The following is a 19,736-nucleotide window of genomic DNA, read 5'->3' on the forward strand; positions in this document are numbered from 1 at the left end:
GGGGCGAGATACGGTCCACCGTCACGAATGCGCGTGCTGTAAACGTGAAATCCGCAGTTAAGAAATCGCGCATTTTTGCTTTATCCTCACGGATGCCCTACTTTTGGGCGGAATGATAAATGTTTCCGATAAACGGTATGCAATGAATCGGGTGTTCAGCAACAGTGACGGGGAGCAAAGTCTTAATGAACATTGTTCTAAGTGTACGCAGAATGTGATTTTTGTTTAAATTTTCAAATTTTCAGTGATGAACGATTACTGTAGTGGTTTTCAAATTTAGATTAAAAATTATCTAAACGAACATTGTTTCAACAAAAGAAAACATTTGATGAGATCGGAAGATGAATTTTTTTTTCCATCAACTAAAATAAAGCAAAAACAACGATTAAGCAAAATCATCGATTAAGTCAGACGATCAAGACAACAGGGTAGTTTTTGTCATCTTTCTAAAAGCCTCAGAGGTATTATTATTGACCCATGTATCAGTGCCCACATGTTCTCAGTGGTTGAAAGTCTGGGCATTGAGTCCAAAAGCTGAATATGCTACTTCTGTCTTGTGGATTGGTGCATTATCCTGTTGTAGGGTTAAGTTCTTACTAATAAGACATTGTCCTTCAGGAATGATAACTTATTTCATCAGGTTTTGGTAAGCTTTGGAGTTAACTCGACCACGAAACGTCATTAAATGGCCAGCTTTATGGGAAAGATGCGTCCCATGACGATTCCCATAACTGTAATTGAGTCTTACCAAGAATTCATCAGTCCAGAGCACCTTTTCCCCGAATAAGGGAGCTTGCAAAGGATGCCGATGTTAGAATGCCATCCTTTTCTTCAAAGGTCAGATTTGTCAGTCCAATACAGAGTACTTGGGATGACATTCACAGGCAGACAGGATGACTTGAGTGTACCTTCTGATTGAACTTTTGATGAATATTTTTGTGGCGGATTCAACAGGATTTGCGGTTGAGAGGTTTACAACGTTTTGATTATTTAGCAGACTGTTGCCCAGCTATTGTTGAATATTTATGTCTTGCTCTTGTTATTTTTTTATTAAAACCTCCATTTGTGACCATTCCACGTTCCAATGAAGGTTAGTTTACAATATTTCAAAGTTTTTGCCTTCTTACAAGCTATGAAAGCAAAATTATTTTGTGAATTGTTTATCACTCGTATCTCAGCCTAAATTTTGTCAATTGAAAACATATAAAAAGTACATTTTGTTACAAAGGAAATAGATGTGAAAAACAGAAAACTGTAAGCAAAGTTTGTTAACCGAACGAAATTGTATTAAAATGTCATTTAATCGGCATATTTATGCTTATAAAACTGTAGACTAAAATTAAACATCTTTAAATAGCGATTCCGGTAGACTATGTACTCATATTTTCGCATACTAGGCAAATGCTCAGATGATTGTTTCGCTAGCAACTGTATATTGATTCCTATTTTAGTGAAATAAAACTGTAGCTTTGGAACTGCATAAAAGCTGTATTGACAGATCAGCAAATGACTTATATAAACTAGTTATAGCGTGAGCAAATTAGTGTGTACTTTTTCATTTGGTTGTAAAAAATAAACGTCTTAATATTTTTCTATGCTTGAACTTTTATTTGAAAGGTGCCATTCATTCCATTTTTTATGGAAAACAATTTTGATCAAATGTTCACCGCTTGGCAGTAACTCATTCGGTAGACCTATTTTTTAGTACATTTTCAATTGTATTTGTTCCTATTTCGGCAAAAGCAACTTGAATTTGGACCTTAAAGTTGTCAATAGTAGCTAGTTTGTTTGCGTAACATATCGGTTGTGGTTGTCGCTGTATTTTCATCATTTATTTAATCTTCATCATGTAATATTTATACACAGACAAAGTTGGAGCATGAGTAGTAGTAACCCAAAAAGCGATAACTCCGGCAAGGACGGCCTCGAGTCTCACGGTTCTACGTTTCTCTCAAGCAATCAGTCTAACCGTCGACAGTTCCGTCTGAGTAATGCTCACGTCTAAACGATCACTTCAGACTTCGATCACAAATTGATTTCGAAGCATTGATTAAAATGCCTGCAGTTTAAACTGCTCCATTTCAACATAATATTGCCAATTTTTGCAAACCACCCAACGGTGGGCCGTGCGAACCTCTGGAACCTACATCACGTGAACACGGAGCACTCTTTGCCGCAGTAAACGGGACACTGTCTTGACGGTCCGTCCAGGTTAAGTGGTGCTGTTTTGCTCAATCGCACCGGTAAAATTCGAAATTGGATCGTTTGCAATTAGAGTGGCGCTTGAAGCCCGCTTTTTTGCTGCTCCGGTGAATCCCCGTAACAAACCGATCGATGGTTCGCCGGGCTCCATTGTGCGAGAGGCACCGGATGGAGTTTCCGGGTGGTACCTATCTACAATCCTTTGCCCAGTGACATTGCGTGCTTCCTTCGGGTCTTGCGGCCGTGCGTGACGCGAAGAAATTGTCTTCAAAACGTTCTTCCATCGATACAACAACTCGCAGGCCCCGGCTTCGCTGATGACTGCGGGCGGCCACGCAACGCTACGTCAGCGATGCGGTATAAAGCGGTCGATCGATTGATATTTAATTCCGAACCCGATTTCGCCGATGCGGCCGAAGCGACTGCTCCTGCTCCGGGTGCAGCGACATGCTAGCATGCTGCTGCTAGTTATTATTCATCTCAGCCTTGGCTGCCCGAGACCGAGGTGCTGCGAGAGCCATGCAGGTCGCTCCTCCGGCCGACGACAGCTCAATCCGACTCGGCTCGAAATTGGACGGAAATGCAGTCAATCACACCGCACCGTTCCGGTTTCTCTCGGTCTGCAACTGGCAGACCTTCTCGGGTTCGATTCTATTTCGGTACCGCGCGTCCCCGGATCAAATCGGAGGCAGTGCGAGGCGCAGTCTGAGAGACCGCTCTCCTTTTGCGCTCCGGTTCCGGCCGGGGTGTCCGTTGGCCGCATGGGCGCCGTCTGTCCCATTTGCTGGCGGCCACAGCACCAGCACAGCAGCATAATTGCTGTTAAATCAAGCATTAGCTGCACGATTTCGGTCACTCGCCGATTAGGTGGTCGATTGTGTTTCGGGTGACTCGAAATTGACGCGCTCATTAAAATTTACCCACTCTGGCTGCGATGATATTGTGCCGAGCCCGGCGACCGGTGCCAGATGCCCCAGACAGGATCATTAGCGGCTGATAGCATCCGAGCCGAGTTTCCGAGGATATCGGGGCAGACCGTCCGAAGCTTGCGCTAAATTCCGCACCGTCGGGCGAGGAAATTATTGGCGGCGCTGATTCGATGCACGCACACCGATTGACCGCTAACGATACGGTTTGCACACGTGTAATGCCATGTCCGGGGTGACACTGGGCCGCGTTAAGGATCTCTGCGCATTGTGACAGAGTGACATTGTTCTGCCGGGGCTCGCTTCCGTATGGCCATCCGGTTACGACACTATCGTGACACGCTTCAAATTGCACCTGTGCTGATGACGTCGATCAATGCGCTTCCCGAACGGTGTACGTGCAGATGAAAGACCTTTATTGGAGCTTCTATGATTCGCTAAATGCTCACACCCCCAACCCAGGGCATCATGCTGACCAGCAGTGTATGTGTTCATAAACCGTAATGGAAGTTGACTTAAAGCTTCAGCTTTTGGTTTAAGCGCCGAGCACGGAGCGCCCGGCACACAACAAACACCATTGCATTACCATTTAAGCCGTGAGCCGACACGCTCCGGACCGGACATTACGTGCTCATTATCGCGCTTATTTGCGCCCCATCGGCAGCATCCCGTGCTCACGATAAAACATCCCATTATCACATTACATCCATTTCACGGTGCACGTTACGCGAAAGGTAATTGAATTACACACAAACACACACAGTGCAGTGGTGCGAAAACCCGTGGCCAAGCACACAATTTCCCGGCACTCGATCGCTTCGGTCGGGCGCGATGCTAAAGCGGAAAACCTCGAGAGAAACAAACGCCAAGATTCATGTTGCGATTTAGGTGGCCACGATGCCACCGCAGCCCAGGAGCTGCTGACCACTCGCGCTACGGACCGTTCTTCTTCTATTGACCAACACACGTTCGGGACAATACGTTGCTGAAGGCTGAGGAGGGAAGCCAAACCCAAATATCTACAAACCAGGCACAAGCAGCATAAACCCTGGCCTGTGGGCTGACCGGGGAAAGCTCTTTGCTAAATTGATTTTAATGGGTGGAAGCCCGACCACCCCACCGGATGTGGGCGGCGAGCAATCGCCGGCCACCGGCTGGGTGCCGTGCCGGCAATAAAAGTCAGCTCAAATTTAGATTTAAACCAATTTGCGACCAAAGGCTAATAGTGAAATGTTTCCACCCAGGGGGCAGCGGGGGCTCACCCTCCGGGGGGTTTTCCCGGTGAGATCGGTGAGAGGATTTGGGTGCCGGACACCTCCCGGTGGCTTCTGTGTCGCACGCCGGATGCACCGTGCTCGTGGTGAATGCATTAAAACGGATGAGATATGCACCCTTCGGTTGGTCCGAAAATCGATCGCCAACCGACGGTTTTAAAAGCCAAACTGTCCTTAAATGACCCACCCACCGGTGAGGTGCCCATTGTAAATCGGGAACAGAGCATAAAAGTCTGCGGCATCGGCATCTCTTCCAGAAGGAACCTAGCGTCCGGTGAACGTTATCGGTACGTGGTCTTTCCGGTGGTTCAGCAATGATTCTTGTCCGTGCTACATTTTTTTCCCCAATTTTCCGGAAAACCGATCCGTATTTCCGAGCCCAGGATTAAGCGTGTTTGCACGGATTGAAGCCGGACCATCGAATCGAGTGGGGCTCACTGGAACTCTCCCCGGAACTGTTGATGACCGGTTTCGCTCCCCGGCCCCGGTTCGGTTCAGAATTCCGGATGAAGCTACGCACTTCGTAAACGGATTTCGAACGAAAAAAACGATGCCGACCGGCCAACGTTTCAAAGGCAATCCCCTGCCAAACCGTGACCGTCGGAAGCATACACATAAAAATCAGATTAATATTGAATGGGAATCACGTAACAGTGAAGTCATGAAAACGAATCAAAACGAAACGAATCAAATCACTCGCCACTTGCCCGGCTCTCCCCGGAGCCGCCTGCCCTTCTCCGGAGAAGCGGAACCACGGGCGCTTGAGTAAGAAATAAATTTTTATTACTTTTTAAATTTCTTCCCGAGGCCGAGGACAGGTTCCTGGACCGCGAGTGGCGTGGCGCACCGTGCGCCTCCATCGTGCCGGGAGACAAACTTCAACCGAGCGTCCGAGCGCAAGCCGTAAAATGCTCACTCAGCTTCGTCTGCAATCTGAGCCACGACGAGGTGTGCTGCGTATTTGCTGCTCGACGACGACGACGAGCTGAAATCGATTACCCGCGGGGTCGAAGCGATTTCCTTCGGGACCGGGAGAAAGAAGCCAGAAATCCGTCCTCGAAGCTTGAGCAAACAACGATGCTCCGCGTGGCAACCATAAAGATGGAGAGCTCGCTGATGCGAAAGATGCCATTGTGGTGATATTATGGTGACAGACACATCATCCCTCTTATCATAATCGTTGCTGCGTCATCGCCGCGTTGTCGCTGGGCGCGCGGATCAACGAAATAGGGTTGGCGGAAGGAATCTCTCCGATTTTCTGCCACAGTCGAGATTACCTGTCCGACCGCGGGAGTGACGGCGGGACCGCTTCCAAACCGTGGTGCAGTAAGTCCGAAAGATGGCACAAAGCTGACGGGACTTTGGCAAACTTCATACGACTTCTTCCTACGGTCGGAAGCCGCTAGACGTTTGCCTTGTGGAGTGAAGAAACAACGTTATATGATTTTTGTAAAAACACGTCTTCAGGACTTATTGACCCACTTATTGTCCGCCGCGGTTCGACGACTTTTGCATAATGTTACCCACCGCTGGAGGCTACAAAGGCTCACGGTCGTTTAATGAAGCACTTCGTCGGAACGTTGAATGTCAGTCCCGGGTCCGGGTTCGTCCTTGGCCAGTCGCTAGGTGTCATCTTTAAGCTAACATTATGCTTTATGTTGGTCGCTATCTCTCTCTCTCTCTCTGTTCACCCGGCACAAAGTATCTTTTTGGCAAACGGGTGCTCGAAATTGAAACAAGTTTTACGGTGCTTGTGTGGGGTGCTTGCTTCCGTTTCGCTTGCCGTTCGCTTCGCCTGTGGCTTATCCCTTTTTACCATTGTTGCCGTCGCCTTTGTTGCCTTAATCTCTTTCCCATCTTGCCGGTGACATTTTCCTAATTGAAATCGAATTGAAAGAAATGGAGCGAACAGAGCTCAAGAAATGCTCCCTCTCTTCTGCCGCGGCTTTTATAGACGTAGTAGTTTTTGTCGATAGACTTTCTTTCGCCCTCGCCTTGGTATCTCTTGGCGGTGGTGGTTCAATCGAAAGTTTTCGGTATCCTGTCGTCACGTAGACAGCGACCACCGACCGGAGGCACTTTGTAGTCGGGCGTGTGCGGGCTGAAGAAAGGATTTCGTTAACTTTAACGCAAGCCAGCAAGTGTTTGGCTTTCTTCGGGGAGGGGCCATCGGACCCCATCGTTCGCTGGCGTGACAGTAAATCAATGGCAAGACATGGCCATTCCAAGTGGGCACCGTTCGGACGGTTTGGTTCCGGATTGGTTTCAACGTAGGTTAACGAACCGCTGGGTCAGAAATGATGGGCAGCAAAAACATAGAAAGTGAACATAAATCATTTACACGGCCGCTCGGCCTCGGCTATGGAAACTTCCTCATCTGCTGGCTAAAAGGCCAAGGTCCCGCTCACTATAAAAACCGGAACGGAATCAAAACCAATCCCAGAGTTTACTTTGAGGGTTCCCCACCTTGTGTGCGTTAAAAAAAACAGGGACACCGTGCGTTGTGTCGTGCAAAATTAATGGGCCACCCTGTGCACGGTGGCCACAAACCGTCATAAACCGAAACCGGGAACCGTGCGGGCATTTTTTTTTGTCCGGTTCGGGAGGTTATTTTTCACGGCCGGATGTACCGGCGGGGCGGGCGGGGCGGCAGGCCGCTGAAAGACACCAAACGTGTGCCGCGGTGCCAGTCACTCGTCACTTCGAGCACTTCGGTGACGTAAAACGGTGAACGTCGAAATCGGCTGGCTGGCTGGCTGGCGTTGCAAAAATAAAACAATTTTCCAACCCAAAGCCGGCATGAAAGGGACCGTGGCTGAGGTGAGGCAGGGCGAAAAGTATGCTGAGAGGGCCGTTCGGCGCTTGGTGTGGGCGAGAGTTTGAAGTATGCTCTCTCTCACGTGAAGATGATGCACGCCGAGCGTCGGTCGTCCTAGTTGAGGAAAACGAAAAAAGGAAAACCTCGGGAAGAGCTGTCAATGAGTGGCGTACGATCGGAGTGGAACGGTTGGCCCGTGACGCCATCGTGACGCTGTGTCTGCTGATGCGAGGATGATGATGTTTTCCGATATTTACACACCACCCCGTACCACGTGTGCAGTGCCCGAGAGTGCGTTATGCTCTAACACGCGCCGAATCGCCCGTGGGCCTGCGTTGTGTAATATCTTCTTTCAATGAGCAGGTTCTCGATTTATGGATAATGGATGTGTTCGTAACCCCCGGAGTTAAAGCCCGGAAAGCAATATCTTGTGGCAAGCGAGCAAACACTCGCTTGGCCGAAAGGGGTAAAAGTTCTCGAACTCCCGAACTATCGTTTCAATCTTTGAGGAGTGAAAAGTTTTATGCGCTTCAACATTTAATTATTGGCGCTTTCCTTGTGTGTGCCGTGCTTCACCACACACGGAGGGTGTATCTGGTCTGCTCGCCGCGGACTTGTTTGCTGAAGAGTTTTTAATTAAGATGCTCTTAAAATTGAATTCATAACAGAACAGACTTCTTTGCAACAGATCGGTCGAAGCGAAGGTTCGTTGCACAGTGAAGCCATCGATACCTTGCCTGCTGGCGAGTTCGTTCATCGGATTCAATTTCCACACCCGCCGGGTCGGCGACCAGAGTGGGTTCTAGTCCACTCGGCACCATTGCTCAAGTTCTGACAACTATACTAGTCCCGAGCTAGAAGTACTTGGGAAGTGCACATGTTGGCGATGCACGCGGAACGCCCTCTAACGCTCATCGTTTCCCGTTACTTCCGTCGTTCTGGGTCGCACACACTCAGCCGACACACTCTCTTTGAGGAGTTATGAAGTACGCGGGAGCTTCGTAATGGACGAGTATCTTCGTTCATCAACGAGGTTGCTACGGACGTACGGCACATGCAAGGTGCCCGAGTTCTCACCGATCGCACCAAGTTCTTGCTCCGTGGCCATCCGTGGTACTCTATGGAGTCCACCGGGAGCGCTCGGCCATGAAAACTGATCCACCGCGACCCCGGCCGTGGAAGTGAGCGAAAGAGTACTCCATTTGATTACAAAAATAGACCCAACTTCCCTGCGTCCTGGATGAGTTATTCGAGAGCGAAATCTAATTATACGCCCCGTTCGCCTGAAGATCCTTTTCACTAACCGAATTAGGAAGGGTTTTCCTATCGGCCGCGCCGGTCTCATTTAGCTACGACGAGGCTCGAGCGTTAGCGAGCTGACGACGGGGGCTACATGATACACCACGAAGACACCGGCTTCTCCGACGTGGAGCAGCCCAACCAAAGCGGAGGCATCGGCCCGGGGCGTAGTCAAACATTAGTAACAACCGTTCCCCATCAAAACAAAGGCACGTGCTGGGCAGGGAGCACAAAGTGCAAGTATCAACAAAATTGATCAACTGTAGCCTTTCCGTCAGGGCGGTTGGTAAAATTATGAACACGGTTTGGATCCTGCACGAAACTTTCGTATCACCAATCCGAGCTCCGAGGACCACAGCAAAAAGAATTACGCTTCGTGTCCGTGACCGGTGAATGCAAATTTATTTTCCAATTCACGACCTGCGAGTGACGATAAATCCCATTTCATGCCAATTGGTTGATTTAATTATTCGTCGCTACCACGGCGAGAACGGATGGCGCATTTTAAGACGCGAGCCACTTCCGTTCGTATGGCATCGCGCATTCCGGCGATAAGATCAGCTTTCCGGCTTGAGTTTTTCTTTCACCCCCGTCACAGCGTCGGCCATATCGGATTTCCTTTTTGGCATTTGTCCGCTTCCCCATTTGCCTTGTAGTGGCCGCCGCCACTCCCCTTGGGGGCATTCGGCGAAGAAACGAGTGCACGTGATGACCGGCGACGACGGCCGTCGTCACTAATTCAATTTTCCATCGCCTCGGGCCACTTTTTCCAAACCTGGCCAGGGAGCCACCGTTGCCGGCCAAGCATTATCTCGGCGAAAAGTCTCGGCGACCATTCGCTGGTTTTCCCCAGCCAGTCCCAGAGTTTTACGTCGAAGCGGGAACGTGCTTCTTGCGTACCTGGGTGGAACGGTTGCTCCGGCCCAACAGACGTACGGACAATTTAAATTGATCTAAATCGGCAGCGAAATCACCGACTGCCCACACGGGACACGTTTTCCGGAGTGGAACAATTGATGCAAATGGAAACTAACATTCCATTACCGTCGGCTTTGCTTCCCAGCTACTTTGGCCCACGGCCCGGCCCGGTGGCAATCTTAACTTAAAATCTTACCCCTACTGGGAAAAGTGCATTGAAAATTGATGAAAATTATTTTCCAATTGAGAGAGCGCACCCGGTTGCGATTACCCTGGATGGAATGAAAATGTTACCGTCAAAGGAGTGAAGGAGAAATAATGAATCAAGATCTGGAAATAAATTGTCGTGAAAAGTTAAACCACTATCATCATCCGTCGTTGCCTTTCGCGAATCGTGCAGCACCATCCACCAGCATCCAGCTGCTGCATTCGCGCGTCACAAAAATTGTTATACAGACTGCAGCGTAACACGTGGGTTGAAAAGTCCCGAGCTTAAGAAAAAATGCCTGATTCATCAAACGTAATTGCTATCAATCCTTCCAGCCCTGCTCTAATATTTCAATGAAACTTTTGTGGAACGGTCTTTATATTTTGCCTCAAAATAGGCATCAGTTTTAGTGATAACCTCTTCATTCGTGCAAAATTTCTCACCGGTTTTTTAACAAAATTTGTTTCTTTGCCATATGTGACCTTCAAACGCTCCAGTAACGTTACATAATATTCACTGTTGATGGTAGTGCCCATCTCAAAATAATCGATGAATATTACACCATGCACATCTCAAAGTAGCGATCCCTTAACCTTTTTAAGACCGACACTTTTAAGCCCATTTGCTACGCGAAATCCACCGCAATCGGTGCCGTGTCAAGTGTCGATGAGATGCCATTGTTCCGAGTTTTCCCCCCAAAAGCTTCCCGACCACACCCGGCACCCGACACACAGGTTTATTGAAAGAAAATGCAAATGAAATGAAAATGTCATCCGTTAATTTTAGATTTTATTGCTTTCCGGGCACGGTTGGGCTTGTCGTCCCGCCGACAACGATCCGAAGCGTGCCACAGAGAGATTCCAAAAGTGGGACGGATGTAAATTTTCCCTCCCGTTTACTGGGGCCGCGAGCCAACCGAAAAAAAGCGTCTCCCGGATGTAGCACTACGCCGCCAGAGTCCCAAAATCATAATTGCCGACTCCGGCGAGGAGCTGAACTAGGCTGAACCTTTTCGAACTCATCGCAAGCTGCGGTGCGCGGGCGATGAATCAATGTCCGTCGGTCGCGTGACTAACTGAAATAATTTATGAGACGTGCCTGTTTAATCACCACCGAGCAGACGCATCGGTCAATTAAGCTGGTCGGTGGTCGGGGGGCCTGCGAGGACGCGCGGGTCCAAAGGACCAGGACCACCGACGGGCCGGCGATAAACGATGGTCGTAAGAGATGGGTTTTATAATTGCAACATTTAATTGCCACTCTGTCCGGTTCAATACGGCGGAGCTATCAAACAAGCCGGACCAACGTCGACTGCGACGGCCAGGATTTTTGTCCTCCGTTAGTGCATCTTGCACACTCCGCAAGACGCTCCTCTCCCCGTAGGCAGAATACCAACGGAAAAGTGCACGCTCGTGTGGCACAAAGAAAATAAATTTTCATTTAAAAATAAATTATCCACAACTCCCCCCGGGGGTCTGGTGGTCCTCGGACGCAGGACGTCCGGTTCGCTGGATCGGTTGGGTCAATCGCCGGCCGGACCTGGCACCTCTCGAAGGTGACGTAAAGCAGGGGTAAGCTTTTCTTTCTTCTCGGCTCCCCGGCTTCCTTGGCGTCCTGCGTGCCGACAGCCACAGCACAGGACCATAATTACTCCCGCTTGGATGAATTATAATTAGATTTTGTCGTCCGAGATTGTCCTCAGTCCCGAGGATCTTCGGCCGAAATCTTGGTCGGGTCGGGAACTTGGTTGCAGAAGTTGACAATTTCCCTACTACCATCGTCCGCTGGACTTTGGCTGGACCGGGCGGAACACTCTAGACCGCCGGTGTCCGAAGCCGGAGGTTCGACTTCAATTTCACGGCGACACGGCTGCTGATCGGGGACGCCGACGAGACACCTGCTGATCTGCGAAGACACTGCGGGGTGTTGTAATTTCTTCCACCGCCACCGAGCTGGGGTCTGGCGTCGGCAAACGACATGACGGCGGTGGTCGACAGCTCAAGGGAAGATTGCGTTTTGCAGAGACTCGGGGCCTCGGGAGGACATGCCGGGGTGACAAACAAGCGAGACTTTTCGATGATAAATATCGTCATCAGTCAGGGTGGTGGTCTCGGGGCCGTGTTGTTGTTGTTTTTGAGGTTTCTGGCCATCAGTCAGCAGGCCGGGCTCGGCCCTTGGGCCTCTGCCGGGCAGCTCGGGTGACTGCAGCTTACTTTGGCCGCACGCCAAATCGAAATTTGTTCCATCCTGTGTGTATGTGAGTGCCAACCAGAGCACTCGGAGCACAAGAGATGCACATCTGGGCTAGGCCAAGTCCCGGGCATCACGTCAGAAGTGTGCCAAGAGCTGTGTGCCAGGGCAAGTCAGATGACGAGGCACGTTCGGGCGATTCGCTCCGGTGCACTCGTTCAAATGTTCGTCCATTTCAAGAACGGTTTTCGATCTTGTCTCGGTGGTATTCGCAAAATGAAAGGTCGTCGAATTTTAAAACGCCGACGGTGGACCTCCCTTTTCAAACCAGCATGTGTATGCTCGCGCATTCTACGTACTGCTTATGCTGTGCAGAGTGTTCCCTTGCCAGACATTGCAGGATCATAAGCTGAGTCGTAAAATCGAAAACGAGTTGCCAATACACAGTGGAGAACAAATTAAGATAACCGGTGTTGTAGTTATTATCATTTGATTTAGAGCTTGACATTTCTTTCATCTCTCACAATTAGAAGCAGTGTTAGTCTGCACAATATTATTCTTTGTTGCTTTATGCTCTATGCTTTATGCCGACTGCTCTATTAACATGAGATATGGCATCCTACGGCCCAGAAAAGACCAAATCTCTAAGGTCCAAACCAAAGGTCCACAGTGACATTGTTGTGCCATCCCAGAAGCCATCGGGGCAACATCAAAGGAGGCCACAAAAGCATAATACCAACGAAAGCAAACGTCATTTACGGTGGTGGATTAAAGCGAGAGCTACACACTCGCTCCTGCGTTACGAGTCAGTAGCACCCTATCGGTCTGGCTGGAATTAGCAGCAATAATCTCTGTGTTCTGTGCCTGCCTACCACACGGCCACCGGACTGAAGCTGTATCAAGGAACGGAAATTCGGGGTCGATCTTTGGAACGATCCCGGCCAGAGTGGGCCTACAGAGAGCGCTGGCCCCAAAAGGCAGGCGAAAACCGGCGAACGCGGCGAGCACTAATGGCGTAAGCGTATATAAGTAGATTAGGCAGTCCTCGTTTACCGTGACGCTCACCTGACCCCGCCCCACACAGACACCCCAGGCCCCATCAAGGAGAGCAACAACGGAACCCGGCTCGATTCTCGATGGGGCAAGCAGACGGCTCTCTCATACGCGACACCGAAGACGATAAATCCAGAAAAAGCAACACGAGCGCGCCAGAAGATGACACATGTTTCGGGCCCACCGGACACCCTCTTTCAGTCCCCGGACCCCGTGCCCCTGCCGTGGTGAATGATGATGAGAAACAGCGGAGAAGTTAGCATAAAACCTAATTCGTCTGCCGACGACGACCGGCGGCCCGGCGTTTGACGCCTTTTCATGTTGTCAACCACCGGGCACGGTTTCAGTACCTTGTTTTCTGTCTTCTTCTTCCTTTCACGGGTGACACGCGATGGGTGATGCCGTGAATGCTCTAATATTAGGCGTGTTAGGGCTATTTTTGGCTTAATGTTGTTGTTTAGGTTCCATACGCCGAACCCGAAGGGCGCTATTTCGGGGTGCGTTAGGTGACGGAAACGGCTCGCCTCGCGGACGAAACATGACGAAACCGGTGGCGAACGCGCAGGAAACTAGTTATGTATTAATATTCTGTCGCCAAATCGAGAGCGATTATTTTTTCGGACAGTTCGGAAGTATTGGAGATTGGGCTTCCGCAGGGCGCCGTGACAAATGGAGCGTGGTTTTCTTGAGTGGGGAACCGCACAAATCGTACGACACACGTTAATGTGGAGTGTGTTCCATGTTCAGTGACGAAGAAGAACGATGGTCGCATGTAAATGAGCTCCACACATGGACTCGAATGGACTATTCGGACTCGCGCGTCCGGATAAGTCCTCGTAGTTTTACTACTTGAGAAATGAACCGCCGAACGGTGGAAATGTTCTGAACTGGCAGGAAACTGTAGCCGTTGACCTTTCACCGCTATGTCGACGACGAACTTTACTGCGAACATTTTGCGAAATTCCCATCAATTTAAACTTTACACGGCGCACGTTCCTGTCATTGCGCCCAGCGGTCCTCGGTGGGCAAGAAAGTTGCAGCAAAACGTTCCGGTCCCACCTGGGACTCCAACAGTCCTCGTCCCGTTCGAATGCATCGCGTGAGTAACGGCAGTACCGCGTTGGGAGGTTCTATCGACGCAATGATGGACGTATGCGCCACCAGCCACTGGAAGTGTGATACTTTGTGTTGACTGGTTCCCGATGATATAAATACTGACGTTTGAGAAAATGGCCTACTTAGCACACTATAAAATCACCTCACTAATGGAATGTTGTTGAAAGTTTCATCATAAGGTAGAGAGGCAGTAAATGGAACAACGAATCTCGGACGTGCCCCAAAGAGACCGCTACCGGGGGTTCGGTAGCATCGGCCGGCAACATTGGACCATAAATTCTTCACCCATCAAACGCCCAAACGTGTGCCGCGCCCACCGGTGTTTGCACCGGTTCTGTCAAGCGCGAACACACCACACGGCGATCGTTGTAAAACTCCCGACACCCTCTCCACAGACCCACAGGACTTTGGGTGTCCATTATTCCGAAGGAGATTAAATTGTAACGTATTCGGGTCGCAAAATCGAAAGCGAAAAGAGAAAGCGGAGCCACCGAAAGGATGCACCTTGGCCAAATCTTGGCAATAAATTCGCGACGTTCTCGTGGAGTCGGGCGGTCGGAAATCGGGTCCAGTAGCGAGGGGTGCGACCGGAAAACGTGCCACACCGACCCGGAAGAAGGCGGAAACGGGACCAAGTACGGTCCTGCGGAGATCGTACTTCATGCGCTGTTCACAAATTTATAAAGATCCCGCTCGAGAACCCGCCGGAGTGCCGGCAAGAGTCGAAGCTCCGGAGAAAATTAGTTCCCTGCGGATTGGTATGCTTTCCTGGCGCACACACGGTACCGGCACGGACAATGCTCGGCATCAACAAACCCGATAGCCCAAGTGTCCACTTGAGGCCGACACGTTAACGGTGCTCGCTTGCAGTTAGATGTTGCGCCACCCGGAGCCGATAGAGAGCGCTGGAACGCTTTGACATGTCCGCCGTCCGAAATGGGCCTTCGGGATTCTGCTCTGCTTTGCACACAACCCGGGAGCGCGCACCGGAAATCGAGTGGACCCATTAGCCGAAGGTCCTGCCAGCCCGGCGAGGCGAAAAAGAAAAAAAACGGGAACGCAGTCGAACAAGAACTGTGCTGGCCGGGCGCAATTGAAATGAAAGCTGACAAATGGCGGAATGTTGTTGTCGGGTGTGTTGCCTCTGGGAGCGCGGCCCGCGACCCCGCCGAACTACCCCCGGGAATGGCCAGCATGTCAAACTTTGATCGTATCCAATCTGCCAAATTGCAGCGACACACAGTCGCGGCGGTCCCTCGGTCGATCGATCGGCGCGCGTCTCGTGGCAATTGCTGATGTGATCAGCATTGACAGCTAAATCGGGGCCCCTGTCATCGGGTGCCTCCCCCCTAGCACCCCCGGACCGTGGCCGCTGATGAGCGCGCGCTCTCGTTGTCGTTAACCCGCCGCGCCCCAAGGCAAGGCTGAGCACGTTGATTACTCGGAAAAATTTCAGTAGCAATTTCGAGAATTCGCCCGGCAATGACCGGCTTCGGTAGGCCCTCGTAGCATCATCGCTCGGCTCGCCCTGATGATGGTCCGCTTCCTTCGCTTGGTCCGCGCTATGTTGTTGGGGCTTGTTTGGTATGCTGGCGCGCCCGTTTGAAGCTCGGGATTCGGCTCGGGAACGTCCGAACAGCGAGAACGCAGCGATGCGTGTTTTCGTTTTTGCCCTCCCGGCCCGGTTGACATGTTGGCAACTTCCAAACAAAGACGACAAATTATTGTCAAACTCTCGAGCATAAAAAAACGTGTGTGCGTGCCTGAAGCCCGCAGGAAAATGGAGCCCGACGGAGCCTGGTCGGAGCAAAAAAATCTGGAACCATCTGAACTGGAGAGCTCTTTGGGCTTCACCTTCACCGGGCAGCAAATGGCCACTGCGGCCAACGTAAGAACCCCAGACCCCAAACCGAGAGAAATTAGTATTTTTTTCCGTTGCCTATTTTCAACATCCTTTGTCTATACAACCTGAAACCTGCCATAATCTTATTATCAGATTGCAGCAGGTAGCAGGTACCGGGTATTATGTTTCGAAGAAAAGGAGCATAAAAAGGGAACACCTTCCGTCCCAAAAACAGCATCTTCTCCGTCTCCGTGTCTTCATTTAAATTCCTGGCGGCGGATAGCTGGCCCGCTGATAGATGTCAATACCGGCGGCCCACCGGAACATAATGTCCAGAAGCGAGTCGGACGAAGGCGCGTAACGCAGTGGACATGGCCAATCTTCCGGAGCGCCAATGTCACCTTCTGGAGGAAACATTTTTAATTTGTTCGCCAGTTTGCGAACATCCCAACCCGAAGCAGAAGAAGTAGCAGAACGGGCGAATGTAAGATAAAGTTATGCGCTTGTTTCGTTCGCTGTGTGTGTGCGTGGCTGGGTGCCATTGGCCAGGATCGGATTGGGCACGGAGATGGCACGACGTGATGCTATTTTCTTTTCCAGTTCGGTTCTTTGGTCGTCCACTGACCGGCGAGTCAGCGAGAAGATGATGCGACTACGGAGTGGAATTTTCCCGGGAAAATTGTCTTTCAGCGGTTCTTGTGGAGTTCGTATTCGTATCTTACTTACGTTCGACACCCCGACCGGCCCCGATGGATGGACTGTTGCGTTGCGGGGCGCAATGTGACACAACAAAAAGGGGAGCAGCTCCCCACCCAGAGAGCTGAAGCACGGGTCAGGATTTTAATTTGCATATAATTTTCAGCGCAATGGGCAAAAGAATGTTTTTAGCCGACGGAGGCAAGTTTAAGTTGGGTGTTTGGGAAACTTTCATCGCCCGCCCAAGAATGGCTGCCGGCCATTTCTAGCTTTCTTTGCCCATTCCTGGGAACCCGGTGCGGTCTCATTTGGCAAACATTGCGCTTTCAGCAAATTGTAAACCCAGCGGCTAAGGCTCAGGCTCAGCATTAAAGAGGTTGACATTCGGGGACTTTCGGTTAATCCGTGCGCTTCGAGGCACGGGACTGTGTGATGGGAGCGAATTGTATCACTAAAAATCAAAGGGAGACAATCTACGCACGACGGAACCTTGGTCGCTCGGCATTGGCAGGACGATTGTTGTTCTTTCAGACTCGCTTTGGACAAGATGCATCAGTTGCCAGTTTCTTACGTTTCAAAATTCGTTAAATTCCGCTTTGTTACGTTTCAACAACACCAAACACTGTTCAGAATCATCAACTCGTTCTTGTGTTTGGTCAAGCTTTCTCATAGTTAAATGCAATAATTACGCAATATAGAGCCAACACGCTCTCTGGATATCATTACAATGTCAGCAATCTCAGGCAACTTCACTTCTCGATCACTCAAAATGATTTTATGGATTTTTAAAGTTACCTGTTTGTAATGTTTATTGTATAAAACTTTTCAAGCCCTTGCTTCAATTGAACGGTATTTTTTCCCACCAAGAAGCAGTGCAACATTAAAACATGAACCTGTTCATGATCCATTGTTTTGAAAATAACAAAATTGGTGTTACTCTTAGCTCACGAGCTTATGAGTGAAACATAAAAAACAGCTTTCTTTTGAATGTTACACCCGAGACTTTTCAGCCCATGTGTTGGAAACATCAAAGAAAGTAAACAGCCTCTTGTAGTAGCAGCGGAGTAGCGCGCCCACTTCTGGAGCACTGTTCGAGGATCTTAGAAGACCCGAGACGGATCGCATCGAAAACAATGAGAGCACTGCATAAGGGCCACGGCGCAACACAGCCAAGTTTATTGAAGAGCGAAAAGCGATAGCGAAGACCACCATCCTTTAATCCTTTGCGGATGCAGCACTTCAAGCGTTTGCCAGCGCATCCGTGGGGAGTGCCGCTTCCTACAAAACCCTCGCGATTGCTGATGCAAAGCTAATTTTATCATATTTGCCGATTTGAAAATTGATTCGAAACCTTGGGACCGCACAAAAGTCCCCCCGCGCCAGGAGCGATGGGAAAGTATGGGGCCTACGGAGCAAAAATGAAATGGGAACCCGAAGCGATGGGTAAATTCTGATATCTTGTCAGTACTTTAGCCACGGGAACGATTGAAACGTGGAAGTATCCAAGGAAATTCCATCCGATTGCGGATACCGTAGGTACGGAGCGTACTCGAAAGGCCCTTCTGCGCAGCTCGTTGCTCGGGGCCAGACCTCCCCGAGGAGGGTTTAATCTAACACAAATCGCTTCTTATCATCTCCTTTCGCAGAGAGCCTCCCGGCCTAGCATTATTCGGTTTTTTCACACCGTAATCAAAGATCATCTCATCTTCTGCCGCTCCAAGTGCCCGTTTACCGAAAACAGTCCCAACCGGGGTTGTCTGCCGGCGGCTGTTCCCACTTGTCGTTCATTTTTAACGAAGCTTCTGAGGTTTCATAAATTGTTCGACCGGACATAAAAAGACGTACACCCGGAGCGGAATGATGCTTCATCATTCGTAAATTATCCAAACAATTTTCCGGCTGCGTTACAAAGTGAATTAAAAATGTAGAACCTTCGCTTATGCTCGCGCGCCGGAGTGTGTGTCGGAGAGGGCTTCCGGAGTAGATATATCGTGTGCCGTGTGCCGGTGATAAGTCTACACAGCTCGCTCCCTTCTTCGCCCCATTAAGCCCCGTAAATCACTGGCAATTTTTCGGGTCACTTATTTACAGGAACCGACCGGCTCGGTTCCTCGGTCGGCCAGTGGTTCATTTATCAATCTGCCCCACCGGCGACGCACCGATACAGCCCCAACCCGATTGTGTCATTCGACCGGACCGAACCATTTCATCACATCTCCCTGTCGGCATCTTGCCGGTGCATACGCTCCACCCGAAGACACTGTACATAAATTTAATCCCTACACTTTGCCACCATCGAAATATTACCTTCGATGGACAATCGTTCGTCAGTGCAGCGGTGTGTGTGGGTTTCCATTGTTCCACTTCACTCACTAATCCCAGCATCGGCACGAGCTTTTGGGAAAGGAAGTTTTCGGAACACGGCGACCGGACCTCGGCCAGATGGTTCTAATTCCGGGCCATAAATAAACACATGGAACGTTGCACCGAAGCCTTCGGTTGGCTTCGGTAACTGTGGCTTCAACTGTGCCTTTTCGGGGGTGTTCGGAGGTCGCCCGACGAGCACCCGGCGAGCAATACCGAGTTCGGTTACATTTCAAATTCCGGCGGATTAAATTTACATCGATTAATTAAAATTTTATCCGATTTGCATTTCAATGCTCCGCCGGGCACTGCAGCCGCGCAAAGAAACAGCGTACGATGGATCTCTAGCGGCCCTACCGATTTATGATGGGGGACTAGAAGGACGGTGGAGCGTAAATTAAACTGCACGACCTACGGAATTGCCCACAGCATCGCCGCCTTAGCGCCAGTGGCTCAAGGCTAAGAAGGCGGACAGTTGGATGGATTAACAAAGAAACGCTTTGTCGGAAGTTTCCTCAGCAGCATCACGAGAGGTTTGGTCGGAGGATGCGTAACGTCTCGGGCGAAACTCGGCACCTCGGGCGGCTTACGGCCCGTCACGATCCGTCACAATCCGGCTTACGGGGCTGCAGCCCATCGTTGGACGCTTCAGACACTCACCGGTCTAGTCTCACGTCTAGCGAGAGCAAGCAACGCCGACGTGCTACCGGTCCGCGGCCACAACCGGAAGGGACCGAATGATTGAAGCCGTTGAAAGCGGGACACCGGAAAGTCTGCCAGCAACATCTAAATATATTTACAACCACCGCCCGGTTGCGGTGGAAACTGG

This window comes from Anopheles bellator, chromosome 2 (genome assembly GCF_943735745.2).
Source record: "Anopheles bellator chromosome 2, idAnoBellAS_SP24_06.2, whole genome shotgun sequence".
Taxonomy (NCBI): domain Eukaryota; kingdom Metazoa; phylum Arthropoda; class Insecta; order Diptera; family Culicidae; genus Anopheles; species Anopheles bellator.